An 11344-nucleotide genomic window follows, 5' to 3' on the forward strand; every position below is an offset into this window, starting at 1 on the left:
AGTTGTTTGTTTCTGTTTACTAGAATGTTTAGGGAATTTCTTAATGTTTATTTTGCAGAAATAAAATGTTTTTTTTTATTATACCAATATGGAAGTAGGTGTTTAATGTCTTTTTTATTAGTGGATGTTCTTGATTCCTAAGCTTGATTTGGGAGTCAAGTTGTTTAGAGAATCAATTTTGAATCTAAATTTGATATTGTTGTTTGCTGTTATTAGGGTTGTAGTTATGAAGGTGGAATCTAATGCATGATTTTGATGATTTGATATTTTTTATTAGTACTTTTGATTCAACTATATTTGATATTGGTAATGTAGTTCGTAAGGACCAAAAGTAGTGTGTTTAAAGGGCTAGAAGTTGATTTTAGGGGTTTAACAGTGTGTTGAGTTTTTTTGGGTTGTTAGGTAGTGTTCTTCGTGTTATTGGGAATAACATTATCTTAGCTTTATGATTTGGATAATTTTTTATCCATTTATTTGCACTAAACTTCGTGTTACTTGATTAGTTAATAATCTTAGGTTTATTTGCATCAATAACAAGTTTTTAATGGGTTTTAATCATGTGGTTTTAGTTTAGAATCGAAACCTATTTTGATCAAATTATGATGATTTTTTGATAATCAAAATGAATAGATGCGACGTTATTGATCATTGATTGATTTACAACATGTTTATGGCCTAGTTTTGATCATATCTGGATTGGTTGGAGAGTTATGTTACTGGAATTGGTATGAATGTTTTTCGTGTTCTTTTTCTTTTTTTATTATTTTTTTTTAGTATGATCCATTTTTGGTTAATTGTTTTTTTGAGTTTTTCTATTTTTTTCAAGTTTTGATTTAATTTTTGGTTTAGTTTTCAATTAAAACCAATGGTCTGCAATTTAGTTTATGTTTGAACCAATGGTATTGGGTCAACCCAGTTAGGTCAAAGTCGAGTCAAATTCTGGTCAAATGGCTAAGGTCTTGTTTGGCTTACTATCTTTTTGTTAAAGGTTTGGTGTAAAGGTGTGTTTGACAAACACCTATTAAGCCTGTTTTGTGCAATTTTATTTCATGAAAAAATGAGTTTTTTCCAAAGCATAAATAAATAAAATAATAAATAATAAAAATATTTTCTTTTTTCCTTGCATATGGAAAAAAAATCCTAAAAATTACTTGAGAATTTTTTTAAAATCTAAAATATTTTAGCATGTTTTAAAAATATTGCATAGATTTTACAATAAGTTTGCAAAATTCCAAAGGATTTTGGCTTATATTTCAAAAATATTAAAAAATTATTTTTGGCAAGAAAATACTATCCACTTTTAATATAATGATAAAAAAAATCTAAAAATGGTTAGTTTAAAAAATATTATTAGGGATGATAAATTATTATTACTCACTTTAATATAAGGATAAGAAAAGCTCGTATGAGGTTAGTATCCAAAATATTATTGAGAATAATACAACTCATTTACTGGTTGCTATGGTCTGATGATGTTTTCATTTCTACTAGTCTACGATGAACAAACCATGGTTTTTTATGTCAAGAATTTGGTATGGAAATGGTGAAATGTTCTCAATTATCATTGAGGGTTCTTTCAGATTAAAAAAATATTGCAACTTACCTCAGGTATGGCATACTAAGGGTGTTAATACATTTCCTTTATGCAACCAGTCTCTTGCCTAGCACATCTAAAGAGTATACAAGATGGAGGAATGTGACCCTAACTATTGTTCCTAGGATGTTGTATTCTAAAGTTGGACCTTCGCAAGTTATAAAAAAGCTCGTCAAAAGAAAAAGGGTCAACAATAAAGAAGATTTAAGAGAGCAAGTAGAAAAACTTTAAACAGAGTTGAGTAAGAGTAAAAGAGACAAGGCAACCTTAGAAGTAATGTTGTTGGATAAGACAAAGGGAGGGCATTTCTAGACAAGCAAGTTCAATCCCATGACACAAGAATAACAATTCTAGAGCTACTATTAGGTTAAAAGAAGGCCACAAGGGAATAATGTGAGAAAAAGAGGAGAATTAAGTCTAAATTGGATGCGAAATAGCTTTGAACTTGAAGCATTGAAGTCTAACTTCAATGACTGTAAAGGAAATGTTGAATATTATTAGGATAAATTTGCACGAGTTCAAGTAGAATTGTAATGTTGAGAAATATCAGGATCTTAACAAAAAAAAAAATGATGATTGAAAGATAACTAGCCGAAGAAGCAATAAGGGTTAGAGGAAAAAGGAAGGTAGTCAAAGCTATTGAAGCATATCTAATGATTAAAAAAAAAAAAAATGAAATCAAGGTGTTAAGAGTAAAACTCTACAAGGGAAGAGAAAATATAAAGCACTTGAAAGAGAAGTTAATAGCATTGGAAAAACATAAAAACTAGATTGACGTCAATAACAATGCCTTGGATCGAAACAACTTGCTGCTTATTATGAAGATGGCCAAGAAAGATTATCAAATGGATGAAGCTGCCAAGTATGTTATCGATGCTCGAAAAGTTAGAGGGGACACCCTATACTATAATAAAAGGTTAGTTGAGACCAATGCTTTTCTAGCTAAGATTGAGAATCATAGCTTTACCTGTCTACCTTTGGCTAGAGACGTGGTTGAAGAAAAAGACTGATGTATTTTTTCTTTTTCTTGTATTTTTCTTTTCTAAAAAATATATTGGACTCATCAATCTTATTAATGAAAAGGGTTCTGACTTATCTTTTGTATAAAATTTTTCTCTTGATATGCATGATTCAAAATAACAACTTGGATATAATTACTCCTGACAAGAAATGTTAAAAAAGAATACTTGCCCGTTATGCAAGTAAAGTGACAAGCATCAATCATTCTTGGAAATTCTAGATCCTTATCTAATATACGTTAGCATATGTATCATAAACATGCAAATCACGCATTCACTTATAAAATTTCATATGCATTATAGGTTGTGAAACATAGGTCCTTTACCTTAAAGTCTACTACACCTGATTGAGAGAAAGAAAAAAACAAAGAAAGGGCTCATCTGGAATCACATGATCAAAGTGAGTTACTGTGAAGAATGAAGTTGCTTAAACAACTAGCCTACTTACGCAATTTTTAAAGTAAAAGAATAGGGAGGAAATATTGGCACAACCTTTTATAGAAGCACCAACAACTTATGCCTTTCATACACCTCAAACACTAGGGGTAAATTTAACAATTAAGCAATATTTTATCCTTGTTATCCTTGTCCAATCAACTTAAACTCTTATGACTATGGATTTAATAGCTGAAAGATCCTTTGATGATATATCTATTGGTCCCATAAAGTGTGATAAATAAGTTGCTCTAGAAGAAAGATTAAGGGTAATTGAAGGAGATGATATTTTTTACCTTGTATAAGTAGCAGAAGTATGCTTAGTACCAAACATTATGGTACTAAAGGAGTTTAGAGTGTTGGGATTCGTCAATTATACAAGGATAGAATGCTTAAACACTCATCTTCAGTTATACTGTAATAAGATGGCCAAAGTCATTTACAATGATAAAATGCCAATCTATTTATTTAAAGATAGTCTTATAAGGTTTGCCTTGAGTTGTTATATCAGACTGAATAATGCCAGGATTAAGAAGTGAAAAGATTTGGCAAGTGCCTTCTTAAACCAATATAAATTCAATCTGGAAATTTTACTTAATAAAACCAGTCTGATGGCCATAGAGATGGGAAACCAAAATTCTGTGAGGGTATATGAGCAAAGATAGTGAGATATGACAACACATGTCTATTCTCTACTAATAGAAACAAAAATGGTGATGTTATTTGGCAACACCTTTAATTCCTTTTATTATGAGCATCTAATGGGAAGCTCAACTCAACATTTTTATAATGTTGTGAGGATTTCTAAAAGGATAGAACGTGGGATCAAGTCTAGGCGTATAACTGAGCTAATGGGAAAGAAAACCATTGTGGGAAAGAAAAGAGAAAATGATATGAATAACTTAGAAGGCAGGTATAAAGAATAACTTAGAAGGGCTATAAAGACAAGAAATAAAACTACCATAACTCTCAAACATGCACCTCTCAAAAACACCATTGACTTTGCCAAGCCCTTTTCCCTAAACCAATCCAATAACCAAAACAACTACCAAAGGTAAAACACAAGAAACTTCCTTGAACAACTACCATCTATGGTTATGCCTTTGAAGGGGTTGTATACCAAGTTATTAGTTATGAGGCATATATATCTCTTATCCTTGTACCACCACTATAACTAAATTTTCATGTTTGACATAAACCATAATTAATTTGTGAATATTGGCCACAACATTAAAACCTACTACACTTTCAAGAAAAATGTTATTAAAATTAATCAAGATAAGATTGGTAAATTTTAGGGATTTACCTAATGTTAATTTAAATCCTTTACCTAATTAGGCTACAAGTAACAATGGAGTGAGTATGGTTGAAGTTAGTAGCAAAGAAAAGATGCTCAAAGTATCTATAAAAAAATTTGTACAACATGTTAGTACAATCAAGATTTCTAAAGAAGGCCATTAAGTGTCATCTAATGAGTCACTTTAAAGGACACAACTATTGTGAGTTTTATAAACAAGGAGCTCATCATATTGAGGAATGAGTTGAGTTGCACCAAAAGGTTTAAAAAATGTTGACTTTAGAGTAGTTAAGGATTGAGGCTATGGAGAATAATGATAAGGTAATGATGATAAAAAGTTAAGGGAAGATGATGAAGGTGTGTAAGGTCCAACTAATAAAAAATAGGCCACCAAAATTGATATTGACTAAACTCTTATGTGCAAGCAATGCAATGCCTTATAATGATTGGTAAAGTACTTATTAACAATGGTTCAACTCTTAGTGTGTTACCAAAACACTTGCTGGAATAATGCATTTAAACCCATCACATATGCAACAAAGTGCAATGAAAGCCAAAGCTTAGGATGGTTCCCTAAGACTAGTAGTGGGGACAATGAAGATAGAATTGGCTATAGGTCCATAAATTTTCTCAATGATGATGCAAGTAATGGATATTCACCCTTCTTACAGCATGTTGTTTAGAAGGTCAAGGATATATTCTATTAAGGCTATAACGTTATATTTACATTAATGCTTGAAATACATCATGAATAAGATGCTGGTAACTGTTAAAGCTGAAGAAACAGTCTCTATGATAAAGAATATAGTTGTACTATTCATCAAGGCAGAAGATTGTGAACAATGAATGGGTCCTTGAGAACACGGTGCTAAAAGGCTAAAGATTTCAAGAGCAACAAGGATGGTTGCTAAAGGGTCAATCTAATGAAGATAAAATGTATTGATCAAAGGTTCAGGCTTGGATACAGGCCCAAAAAGAAAGATTATAAATAAGTTGCTGGTATGAAAAAAGAGAGAAGAATGGCTAAAATTAAAGGTAGAAAGCCTGATGAAGAAGATTTAGTCATCCTTCTGATTAGGGTTTCATTCCCAAAGGCTATATATGTGATGCAACCTGATAAAAGCCTAGAAAATCTTAGTCGTAAATGTTTTGCAATGACTATAAACACATTGGAGGAAGAAGAGGTCAAAGGGTATGCTAGGAAAATATAGCCTTAAAAGAAGGATGAAGTGTTGCCAGAACTAACTATCCATACCTTAAAAGAAGTCTCTGTCAAGACCTTTGTGTGAAAGCTGACTAAGGGTAAGAAGTGGATAATACTCTCTAGATAAAAATAAGTTTTATTATTATTATAACTCACTTTAATATAAGGATAAGAAAACTTGTGTGAGATTAGTATCCAAAATATTATTAAGAATAATACAAATCATTTACTTATAATATAAGCTTAAAAAAATACAAGGAATTTTATTTAAAATGTTATTTGAATTATACAATAGCTAAAAATTCTTTTTTTTTTTTCTACCCTGAAAGAAGCCACAATGGTAATTAAGGACTTCTCATCATTTTAGACTAAGTTCTTGACCTAGAAAACTAGGATTTGTTTATCGTAGAAGACCCGCCATCATAGACTGGTAGAAATAGAAATATCATTAGACCAAAGCAAATAAAGAAGAAAAAACAATGCAACCTTCCTTGGGTAAGGCGTACTAAAAGTGCTAATATCTTCATTTACTTAACTAGTCCCTTGTCTAGAATATATAAAAGACTAGTTAGGATTTCTAGTAATATAATACTAGGTGATGACTCCCTAAATCAACCAAAGACCCTTCCACAACACTAACCAAAAAGTAACGTTGCGCCTTCGCAAGAAGTGTATGACATTATTGATGGCAGTATATATAATACTAGAAGCATGAACGTAAGTGTGTATTAGCTTTAAAAGGTTGCCTCCATGGTAAAAAAATAGAGAGCTAGTTGAATTCTTAGATTGAGATTGAAGACATGTTTTGTATCATTTGTTTTCAAGTGAGAGATTGTTAAAAATATGGACACAAATGACAATCACATATACCGTGGGTAAAAAATGGGCTTGAAATATGCTAGAAGAGTTTATGGCTGCGAATTCGAAGATGATTTGTTAGGTGAAATCATGGTTAGGTTTTTTCCATTAATATTGGAATTGAGGCTAGAAATAAGGATTTTTGTTCTCCCATCTATACTATAAATAGGAACCATTTATTAGCAAACTAGAGCCAATTTAGAGGAGAAAAATGAGAAGTAAATAGAGTTGCATTGGCAATAGCTTGTAGTGGCAAGCTAAGTGAGAGATATGAAAGTTGAGTTAAGTTTCCTCCTCTTTTGTTGTTGTGTAATTGTAAATTTCTCTATATCTAATAATATTAGATGCTTTAAAAATAATATAGATAAATTGCCGAACTAAATTTTAAATATTGGGTTCTGTGTCTTTTAGCAAATATCTAACCGATCCTAACATTCTATGCCATGAGAAAACAAAAGACCTCTTCTCCTCACCTCATATGTTACCAACCAAACCCATAAATGTCATTTACTTGGTTGTTGCACTATGGTTTTGCGTGTTAGAGTACAATGCATAAGGTAATGATAAGTGTAATATTGATTAATAAATCTGTTAGTTAGTTAGCTATTAGTCAGTTAGTTAGAAAAGTTAGTTACATGCAGTTAAGTTGTTATATATATATATATATAATAAGAATTGAATAATAGAAAAGAAGAAGATTAATAAGTTTTTCCATTTTCTCTCGTCTCTCACTCAACCTCTCTGTATATACAACTGAAGATACACGTTAACATGGTATCAGAGCTCTTAGCTCACGCTTGAAGATCCTCTCTGATTGCTTCCGCATTCTCTCTGCTTCTTCTCTACATTCTGATCTCTGGTTGATAATCCAATAACCTTTCAATGGTGATTGCTTCACAACTTCAACTTCTGCAATCTCCAATCACAACTCTCATCTCTTCTATTCCTACATCTGTTAATGTCAAGATGGATGATTCAAACTACCTCAATTGGAACTTTTAGATGTAACTTCTGCTTAAAAGCAATGGCATTATGGGATATGTTGATGGATCCATTCATTGTCCACCTCAACTCAACTCAACTTCATGCGAATCTGGAATCACTTCTTCTCAAAATGATAAATTCAAAGTCTAGAAAACGCATAACCGAGCCATCATGCAATTGATCACTGCTACATTATCACCTATTGCTATGTCTTGCGTAATTGGTAGCACTAGCTCCAAGGATCTGTGGAATTAATTGAAGGAACAATTTTCAACTGTGTCTAGAACTAGCATTTTTCAAATGGAATATAATCTACAAACAATCAAGAAGGGAGCCGATTCGATTTCATAATATCTTCATCGTATTAAAGAAGCTAGGGACTATCTTTCGACTGTTGGTGTATACTTTGCTAATGAAGATATAGTTATTTTGGGTCTAAATGGCTTGCTTACCAAGTATAACACATTCAGATGTGTTATAAGGGGACGTGAGAGTGTGATCTCACTCTATGATTTTCGTTCACAGTTGCTTGCAGAGGAAGTGATTGCAGAGGCATCAGGTCATACTTCTTTAATGATAGCAATGGCTGCAACTACAGGTTTTCCTGTGAATCATAGTTCATCTCATGCTGTTAATAGAGGATTTAAGCCTTATAGTGGGAACATAAACACTAGTAGAGGTCGCTTTACTCAGGGAGCTAGACACTTTCACTCTATACCGGTTTTTTCTTCTATGGCACATGAACATCCACACTCTAATCCTGACATTCTTAGCCCTTCCCTTGATAAGAAGTTTCAAAGTCATTTTGCATCCATGATGCCAATATGCCAATTATGCAATTCTGAGAGACATATTGTCCCATTTTGTGATGCTTCTTCTTATAAGAAACCCAAATGTCATATATGTGGCAGACCTAATCACACTACCTGGTTTTGGTTTTATAATGACAAAGGACCAAACTATATTGGCATGTATCCTACTGCTGTTTATCCTTCTCAACAGTCTTATCCCACACAATCATCAACTATGCAACATTCCTCATATCACCACATCTCTCATTCTCATCTACTCAGTTTCCAGACTCACAGCCTAGTATGCAAACCATACACACCATGCTCAACTCTGCACCTCTAGCATCCAATGCTTCAGCATCATCTCAAGTATGGCTCACTGATTTTGGTGCCACCAATCATATGACAACAGATTTGAATTATTTGACATTGGCCTTACCATATCCAACAACAGACATAATTTATATTGCCAATGGTGAAGGTTTGATAGTATCTCATATTGGTCAGTCTATCATTAATTCTTCTATATCTCCACTCAAGTTGGATTATGTGCTACTTGTTCCTTAATTAACTTAGAATCTATTGTCAGTCCATTAGCTTTGCCTTGATAATAATTGCTGGCTTATTTTTGATGCATTTTGCTTTTGAATTCAGGACAAAGCCACAAGGAGGATTCTGTACAGAGGCTTGTGCAGTAATGACCTATATCCTATCCATGCTTTTTCATCATCATTTTCCACTTAGCCATCGCTAGCTCAAGCATTTATTGGTCAACTTGTTCAATCCAATCTATGGCACCATAGGTTAGGACATCCCATAAATTCTGTTGTCTCCCTCATGCTAAATAAAGCTCATATTCATGCTCCCAAAACTTCTTCTCCTATGATGTGTCATCCCTGTCTTGTAGGGAAAGTTAACAAACTGCCTTTTCCTTAGCATCATCATAAATTCACTTCTCCCTTTGCCACTATCCATACTGATCTGTGGGGACCTGCACCATGTATCTTAGTGGATGGTTATAAATATTATATTATCTTTGTTGATGAATGTACACATTATTATTGGTTGTTTCCCCTAGTCAATAAGTTTGATTTGTTCTCTACGTTTATTGCCTTCTATTCCTTTCTTGTTACACAATATTCTACTACTGTTAAAACTCTACACAATGATGGGGGGGGGGGGAATATACATGCAATCGTTTGAAACAATTTCTTCTTGACAAAGGCATTGCCCATCACCACTCTTGTCAACACACCCTTGAAAAAAATGAGGTAGCTAAAAGGAAACATAGACATATTATGGAAACCTCAATCACTCTATTGCACGCATCCAAATTACTATCTCAATTTTGGTCTTATGCATTTTTAAGACCAAAATTGATAATGATAAATGTAATATTGATTAATAAATTTGTTAGTTAGCTAGCTGTTAGTCAGTTAGTTAATTAGAAAAGTTAAGTTATTATAGTTATATATATATATATATATATATATATATATATATATATATATATATATATAAACAAGAATTGAATAACAAAAAAGAAGAAGATTAATAAATTTTTTCATTTTTTCTCATTTCTCACTCAACCTCTCTGTATATACAACTGAAGATACACGTTAACATTGCGTGCATCCAGAATTAACTTAAGCATTCTGAGCTTGAGTTCTACATCATTAAATACAAAATCTTGTTAACATTTCAAAAAAGTATGCTATTACTCTAATTAAACAAATTAAAGAAGCTAATAGATGCTTAGCACTTGAGAAGGCTGGACTAGATCGTACTCAGCAGGATCGGAAGGGACAAAACTATGAGAAGAAGTGATAAGACGTAGAAATTCGAGAAGGGATAGGAAATGTTTTGCTTTATATTCATGAATTATGCACATACTTACCGAGCTAAGAGTGAACTTGTATCTTTGATCCGGTCCAATCCAATCAGTTTATAAAAAATTACCTAAATTCGTATGTGGAAGAAAACAACTTCAAGGTGAATTAAAATGGAAAAGTGATTTATTTATTCTATGTACTTTTTCGAATTTCCGAAGGCCGAGTAGAGATTATAAATAAATGGTGGAAAGCGGCACAACATGCATACATGAAATACCGCAAATCTAAGATGGAATGCTAGCCCATAAGTTGACACTCATGGGGCCAAATATGTTGTTTCAATTATTTTATTTTACAAAATAACCCATAAATTAAAAAATATACATAACCATAACATAACATTAATTGGGAAGCAGGGCACGATGCCCAATCGAAACCTTTGGTCTTTTTCTACAAAACACAGTATTTTTGCTGTCCATGAAAAGGGAGAACCAATTGTATTATAATAACATCGTACATACATTTGGCGATATATTTCAGAGACCAAGTGTTGTAAGAACCTAGGGCATGAATCCTACAGTGATGATACTCATGTCCCTATACTTCTAAGCACCGCACATGCTACCCCTTAATTCTCCTTTACTATTTGCTTATATATACTTGGAAATCTCGACGTACAAAATTTATCATACATGTGACTCTAGTTGCCTCCACGTAGGTGCCGACATGGGATCAACATTTACAGATATACTGTTGGGTCTAGTACTCATCATGTGCCTTGTTAATTTCTCAGATTTTATTTCAGAGACATCCTAAGAGACGGGGATAAGTAGAGAGAGAGAGAGAGAGAGAGAGAGAGAGCGGGGTGTTAATCAAGTTCATTAAGAGTTGATACCAAAACGACAGTTGATGATGCCAAACGTTTAATTGATCGATATTGAATCAATGATAATTTATGAAGTCATAATAGATCATTTGGTCCTCATCGTCCCAAGTCTATCACTCCCTTATCTCTTCCCCCAACATGTCGACGCTATAAATGGAAAAAAAATTGTACTTGGTGATTATTTATCTTTATCCATATTAATCTCAAAAAGGGGGAAAAGTCCTACAAACACTTAAATGTTCGCCTTGATTTACTGATAGGGATTTCAATCACCTAGCTGCTTAATCCTTGAATTCGAGTTCTACAGTAGAAAGGGTTAGTGGTTCTACAATAGACAGGACTAGTGTAAACCACATGTACCTATAACCTCATTTTGGTTGTGGCCCTACATTAATTTAAAAGAAATGGATACTTTAAATATAATATATGATTTAATAAAATAAA

This window comes from Populus alba, chromosome 11 (genome assembly GCF_005239225.2).
Source record: "Populus alba chromosome 11, ASM523922v2, whole genome shotgun sequence".
Lineage (NCBI taxonomy): Eukaryota > Viridiplantae > Streptophyta > Magnoliopsida > Malpighiales > Salicaceae > Populus > Populus alba.